Raw genomic sequence first — 8125 nt, 5'->3', positions numbered from 1 at the left:
CCAAAAACTGAGCTCCCTGAGTGAGCAATTCCTGTCCCTTTTAAGAGCTTACAACTCTAAGGGGTTCTGCGTGAGAGGGTTGTGATCAATTGAGCAAGCAATTGATCAATTGACTGGGGGCTGCATGCACCAGTAATCAGAATGGAACAGAACAGGACAGGAATTTTCACAACACTTTTCCAAACAATGTCTGGAAACTATAGATAACATAACCAGTTAGGTCAGGGGTCGATCTTTAACCAGGCTCAGGGCATGGCACTGGGCTATCTGACTGTGGATTTCATTGTTGCCTTTTAGTTTTTACTTCTTCTTTCTTTGGAGGCAGAAATTAGGCATAAGACAATATGAGGGGTGGTCTCCTCCCTTAACCTTAAAGGACAACCTATCAGATTAATGGCAGATTTCTCAGCTGAAACCCTATAATCCAGCAGGAATTGAGGTCTTTAAACTCCTGAAACAAAATAATTATCAGCCCAAAATTTTGTGTCCAGTGAAACAGATTCATAAATGGAGAGGTAAAATCTTTTTTAGACAAACAATTGCTGAGAGAATTCGCCACTACCAAGCTAGCACTGCAGGAAATGCTAAAAGGAGTATTAAATCTTGAAACAAAACCTTAAAATACACCAAAATAGAACCTCCCTAAAGCATGTTTTACAGGGCTTGTAAAACAATAAAACAATGAAAAAAAAAAGTTATTCATGCAACAACTAGCATGATGCATAGAATACTACCTCATATCTCAATAGTAATGTTGAGTGTAAATGGCCTAAATTCTCCACTTAAAAGAATGGCAGAATGAATAAAAATTCACCAACAAGCATTTGCTGTCTTTAAGAGATTCACCTAATACATAAGGACTCACATAAGGTGAAGGGGTGGAAAAAGATACTCCATGCCAATGGCAAACAAGTGAGCAAGTGTATCTATATTTATATCAGATAAAACAGACTTTAAAGCAACAACAATTTTAAAAAGACAAATAGGGACATTATATAATGTTGAAAATATTAGTCCAACAGAAAAATATCACTCTTAAATATATATGCACTTAACACTGTAGCTCCCAAATTTATAAAACAATTACTACTAGACCTAAAAATGAGCTACATGGCAACACGATAATAGTGGAGGTATTCAATACTCCACTGAGAGCACTAGACAATGTCATCAGGACAGAAAGTCAATAAAGAAACAACTGACTTAAACTATACCCTGGAACAAATGAACTTAACAGATACAGAATATTCTACCCAACCAACTGCAGAAAATACATTCTTTTCATCAGCACATAAAACATTCTCAGAGATAGACTGCGTGATAGGCTACAAAACAAGTCTCAATAAATTTAAGAAAATCCAAATTATATCAAGTACTCTCATAGACCACAACAAAATAAAATTAGAAGGTTCCTTTTGGAGTTAATTTCCAAACTATACAAATACATGGAAATTAAATAAGCTGCTCCTATATAATCTTTGGATCAGTAATGAAATCAAGATGGAAATTTAAAAGTTATTTGTACTGAACAATAATAGTTACACAACCTATCAAAATCTCTGGGATACAGCAAAAGCAGTGCTAAGAGGAAAGTTCATAGCATTAAATGCCTACATCAAAAAGTGAAAAAGCATAAGTAGACAATCAAAGCTCATACCTTAAGGAACTAGAGAAACAAGAACAAACCAAACCCCAACCCAGCAGAAGAAAAGAAATTATAAAAATCAGAGCAGAACTAAATGAAATTGTAACAAAAAGATACAAAAGATAAATCAAACAAAAATCTGTTGTTTTGAAAAGAAAAATTGACTATTAGTGAGATTAACCAAGAAAAGAAGAGAGAAGATCCAAATAAGATTCAGTTCGAAATGAAACAGGAGGTATTACAACTGATAACACAGAATACAAAGAATTATTCAAGGTTACTATGAACACCTTTATGAGCAAGTATAAACTAGAAAACCTAGAGATGGATGAATTCCTGGAAATATACAACCCTTCCTGAAAACAGGAAGATACAGAATCTCTGAACAGACCAATAACAGAGAGATTGAAATGATAATAATAACAAAAAAAAAAGCCAACAAAAAAAAGTCCAGGACCAGATGGATTTACAGCTGAATTCTATCAGACATTCAAAGAGGGGTTGGTACCAAGCCTATTGACACTATTCCAAGCGATAGAGAAATAGGAAATCCTCCCTAAATGATTCTATGAAGCCAGTATCCCCTTAATACCAAAACCAAGGAAGAACATAACAAAAAAGAAAACTAAAAACCAATATCCCTGATAAACATAGATGCAAAAATTCTCAACAAAATACTAAATACTAGCAAACTGAATCCAACAGCATATTAAAAAGATAATTCACCATGATCAAGTGGATCTCATACCAGGGATGCAGGGATGGTTTAATATATATAAGTCAATAAATGTAATACACAACATATAAACAGAATTTAAAACAAAAATCATGTGATCATCTCAATGGACACAGAAAAAGCATCTGACAAAATCCATCATCCCTTTATGATTAAAACCCTCAGCAAAATCAGCATAGAATGGATATACCTTAAGGTAATAAAAGCTATCTACATGAAACCCACAACCAACATTATACTGAATGGGGAAACATTGAAAGCATTCCCCTTGAGAACTGGAACAAGACAAGGATGCCCACTTTTACCACTTCTATTCAACATAATACTGGAAATCCCAGCCAGAGAAATTAGACTAGAGAAAGAAATAAATTGGTAAAGAGTTAAACTGTTGCTGTTTGCTGATGATATGTATATACTTAGAAAACCCTAAAGACTCATCCAACAGGCTCCTAGAACTGGTAGATGAATACAGCAATATTTCAGGAAACAAAAATTAATGTACACAAATCAGCAGCTCTGCTATACACCAATAGTGACCAAACTGAGAATCAAATCAAGAACTCAACCCCTTTCACAATAGCTGGGAAAAAAAAAAAAATAAAAACTTAGAGAAATATACTTAACCAAGGAGGTGAAAAACCTCTACAGGGAAAACTACAAAACCCTGCTGAAAGAAATCACAGACAACACAAACAAATGGAAACACATCCCATTCTCATGGTGGGTAGAATCAATATTGTGAAAATGTCCATACTGCCTAAGGCAATATATAGATTCAATGCATTTCTCATTAAAATACCATCATCATTCTTCACAGAACTAGAAAAACAACCCTAAATGTCATATGAAACCAAAAGAGAGCCCACATAGCCAAAACAATACTAAGCAAAAAGAACAAATCTGGAGGCATCACATTACTTGACTTCAAATTATACTACAAGAGTACAGTTAACAAAGCAGCATGGTACTGGTATAAAAATAGGCACATAGACCAATGGAACAGAATAGAGAACCCAGAAATAAAGCTAAATACTTACAGTCAGTGGATCTTTGACAAAGCATACAAAAACAAAGCAGGGAAAACGGTGTTGGGAAAACTGGCAAGCCACATATAGAAGAATGAAACTGGATCTTCATGTCTCATCTTACACAAAAACCAACTCAAGATGGATCAATGACTTAAATCTAAGTTATGAAATCATAAGCATTCTAGAAGATAATATTGGAAAAACTCTTCTACACATTGGTTTAGGCAAATAATTCATGATTAAGAACCCAAAAGCAAAAATAAAAAGATGGAACCTAATTAAAACTAAAAAGCTTCTGCACAGAAAAAAAAAAAAAAAAAAAAATCAGCAGAGTAAACAGCCCACAGAGTGGGACAAAATATTCATAAACTATTCATCTGACAAAGGACTAACATCCAGAATCTACAAAGCCCTCAAATCAGCAAGAAAAAATATTCCATTAAAAAGTGGGCAAAAGACATGAATAGACAATTCTTGAAAAAAAGATATACAAACAGCTAACACAGATGAAAAAAATTCTCAACATCACTAATTATCAGGGAAATGCAAATTAAAACCACAGTGACATACCTCCTTACTCCTGCAAGAATGGCCATAAATAAAAAATAAAATAATAATAGATGCTGGTGTGGATGTGGTGAAAAAGGAACACCTTTACACAGCTGGTGGGAATGTAAACTATTAAACTCTGTATGGAAAACAGTATCAAGATTCCTTAAAGAATTAAAAGTAGAACTACCATTCAATCCAGCAATCCCACTACTGAGTTTCTACCCAAAGGAAAAGAAATCATTATATGAAAATGACACATGCACTTGCATGTTTATAGCAGCACAATTTGCAATTGCAAAAATATGGAACCAACCTAAAGGTTCGTCAACCAACAAGTGGATAAAGAAAATGTGGTATATATACATCATGGAATACCACTCAGCCAAAAAATAAAATAAAATACAAAGGCCAAGAAAGTAATGGCCTTTGCAGTAACTTGAATGGAGCTGCAGGCCATCATTCTAAGTGAAGTAACTCAGGAATGAAACCCAAATACTGTATATTTTCACTTGTAAGTAGGAGCTAAACTATGAGGATATAAAGGAATAAGAATAATATAATGGACTTTGGGGACTTGGGAGAAGGTTGGGAGGGGATGAGAAATAAAAGACTACAAATCAGGTACAGTGTATAATGCTCAGGTGATGAATGCACCGAAATATCAGAAATCAACACTAAAGAACTTAAAAACTACTCCCCAAACTGTTGAAATTTTTTAGAAAGCCCTCAACAAACTAGGTATATAAGAAACATTCCTTAAATAATAAAAGTTATATAAAACAAGCCCACATCCAACTTTATACTGATTGTGGAAAAGCTGAAAGCATTTCCTCTAATACTTGTAACAAGACAAGGATATCCTTTTTTTTCCAAAAAAAAAAAAAAAAAAAAAAAATTATACTTTAAGTTCTAGGGTACATGTGCACAATGTGCAGGTTTGTTACATATGTATACATGTGCCATGTTGGTGTGCTGCACCCATTAACTCGTCATTTACATTAGGCATATCTCCTAATGCTATCCCTTCCCCATCCCCATGACAGGCCATGGTGTGTTCCCCTTCCTGTGTCCAAGTGTTCTCATTATTCAATTCCCACCTGAGTGAGAACATGCAGTATTTGTCTTTTTTGTCCTTGAAATAGTTTGCTGAGAATGATGGTTTCCAGCTTCATCCATGTCCCTACAAAAGACATGAACTCATCCTTTTTTATGGCTGCATAGTATTCCATGATGTATATGTGCCACATTATCTTAATCCAGTCCATCACTGATGGACATTTGGGTTAGTTCTGAGTCTTTGCTATTGTGAATAGTGCCACATTAAACATACCTGTGCATGTGTCTTTATAGCAGCATGATTTATAATCCTTTGGGTATATACCCAGTAATGGGATGGCTGGGTCAAATGCTATTTCTAGTTCTAGATCCTTGAGGTATCGCCACATTGTTTTCCACAATGGTTGAACTCGTTTACAGTCCCACCAACAGTGTAAAGGGTTCCTATTTCTCCACATCCTCTCCAGCACCTGTTGTTTCCTGACTTTTTAATGATCGCCATTCTAACTGGTGTGAGATGGTATCTCTTTGTGGTTTTGATTTGCATTTCTCTGATGGCCAGTGATGATGAGCATTTTTTCATGTGTCTGTTGGCTGCATAAATGTCTTCTTTTGAGCAGTGTCTGTTGATACCCTTCGCCCACTTTTTGATGGGGTTGTTTGTTTTGTTTTGTAAGTTTGAGTTCTTTGTAGATTCTCCCATGAAGAGGTCATGTATTGTGTAGTGGTGAAGTCTGTGCTTTTTTGCATAACCATCAAAATTACTTACTGTACTTTGTACCCCTTAAGTAATTTCTCATTCCTCACCCCTCTCTCACCCTCCAATCCTTCCAAGTCTCCAATGTCTGTTACTCCATTCTCTATGTCTATATGTACACATTATATAGTTCCCACTTACAAGTGAAAACATACGGTATTTGACTTTCTGAGTTATTTGAGTTAAGATAATGACCTCCAGTTCTATCCATGTTGCTGTAAAAGACATGATTTCATTCTTCTTTTATTATTTTATTGTTTTTTATGGCTGAGTAGTAGAAGGACCTTGAAGAGGTCCTTCACATCCCTTGTAAGTTGAATTCCTAGGTATATTATTCTCTTTGAAGCAATTGTGAATGGGAGTTCACTCATGATTTGGCTGTTAGTCTGTTATTGGTGTATAAGAATGCTTGTGATTTTTGCGCATTGATTTTCTGCACTCATATTCAACATAGTACTAACCTAGCAAGTGGAATCAGGCAAGGGAAAGAAAAAAATAAGGCATCTAAATTGGAAAAGATGACTTCAAATTATCTCTGTCTGGTCATAATATGATCTTATACCTAGGAGGCTCTAATGACTGCTCAAACAAACTCTTAGATTTGATAAGTGACTTCACTAAAGTCTCAGGATACAAAATCAACATTCAAAATTCAGTAGCATTTCTATACCCCAATAACAATCAAGCTAAGAACCAAATAGAGAAGTCAATCTTATTTTTAATAGCTATAAAAAAGAAAATAAAATACATATGAATATATTTAACTGAGGAGGTAAAAAAAATCTCTAGAAGGAAACTGCAAAACACTGATAAAAGAAATTATATTAATAGATGACAGAAATGAAAAAATATTCCATGTTCATGGATCTGAAGAATCAGTATTGCTAAAATTATACTTTCCAAGGCAATCTACATATTTAATACAATTCCTATCAAAATACCAACATCATTTTTCACAAAATTAGTAAAACAATCAAAATACTCATATAGAACCTAAAAAAAAACCCAATCACCATAACAATCCTAAGCAAAAAGAGCAAAGCCAGAAGTATCCTTACATTAACTTTGAATTATAGTACAAGGCTATGGTAACTAAAATAGCATAGTACTGGTATAAAAATAGACATATAGATCAAGGAAATGGATTGGAGAACCCAGAAATGAAGCCACACACCTACATTCAACTTAAGTTCGACAGAGTCGACAAAAACATGCACTGGATAAAGGACACCCTAATTCAATAAATGATGCTGGGAAATTTGGATTGCTATATACAAAAGAATGAAACTGGATTCCTGTTTCTCACTATATACAAATATTAACTCAAGATGAATTAAAGATTTAAATATAAGACCTAAAACTGTAAAAATTCTATAAGTAAAGAGAGGAAAAACCCTTTGAATATTGGCCTAGGCAAATAATTTATGAGGAAGATCTCAAAAGACAACAATAACAAAAATAGACAATTTAGTTAATTAAACTAAAAGGCTTCTACACAGGAAATAAGATGATCGACAGAGTGAACAGAAAACTTTCAGAATGGGAGAAAATATTTGCAACCTATGTATACAACAAAGGACTAATATACAGAGTCTACAAGGAATTTAACAAGAACAACAACATAACCCCATTAAAAAATTGACAAATGACATGAACACAAATGTTTCAAAAAAAAAAAATTCAAATGTCCAACAAGCATATGAAAAATGTTCAACATCACTAATCAGAGAAATGCAAATTAAAGCCACATAAAGATACTATCAGTCAGAATGGCTATCATTAAAAATAAAAAAATAACAGATATTGATGAGTACGTGGAGAAAAGGGAACCCTTACACACTGTTAGTGGGAATGTAAATTAGTATAACCTCTAAGAAAAACAGTATGAAAATTTCTCAAAAAACTAAAAGTAGATCTAGCATTGATCCAGCAATCCCACTATTGGGTATATACCCAAAGGAAAACAAGTCATGATATCAAAAAGATAACTGCACCCGTATATTTATGGCAGCACTATTCACAATGGCAAAGATATGGAATCAACTTAAGCATCCATCAAAAGATTAATAATGAAAATGAGATACACACACACACACACACACACACACCATGGAATACTACTAAGCCATAAAAAAACAATAAAATAATAAAAGAAGAATGAAATCATGTCTTTTACAGCAACATGGATAGAACTGGAGGTCATTATCTTAACTGAAATAACTCAGAAAGTCAAATACAGTATGTTTTCACTTGTAAGTGGGAACTATATAATGTGTACATATAGACAAAGAGAATGGAGTAACAGACATTGGAGACTTGGAAGGATTGGAGGGTGGGAGAGGGGTAAGGAA

Source organism: Macaca nemestrina, chromosome 4 (genome assembly GCF_043159975.1).
Source record: "Macaca nemestrina isolate mMacNem1 chromosome 4, mMacNem.hap1, whole genome shotgun sequence".
Taxonomy (NCBI): Eukaryota; Metazoa; Chordata; class Mammalia; order Primates; family Cercopithecidae; genus Macaca; species Macaca nemestrina.
This window is presented reverse-complemented; position numbering follows the sequence as displayed.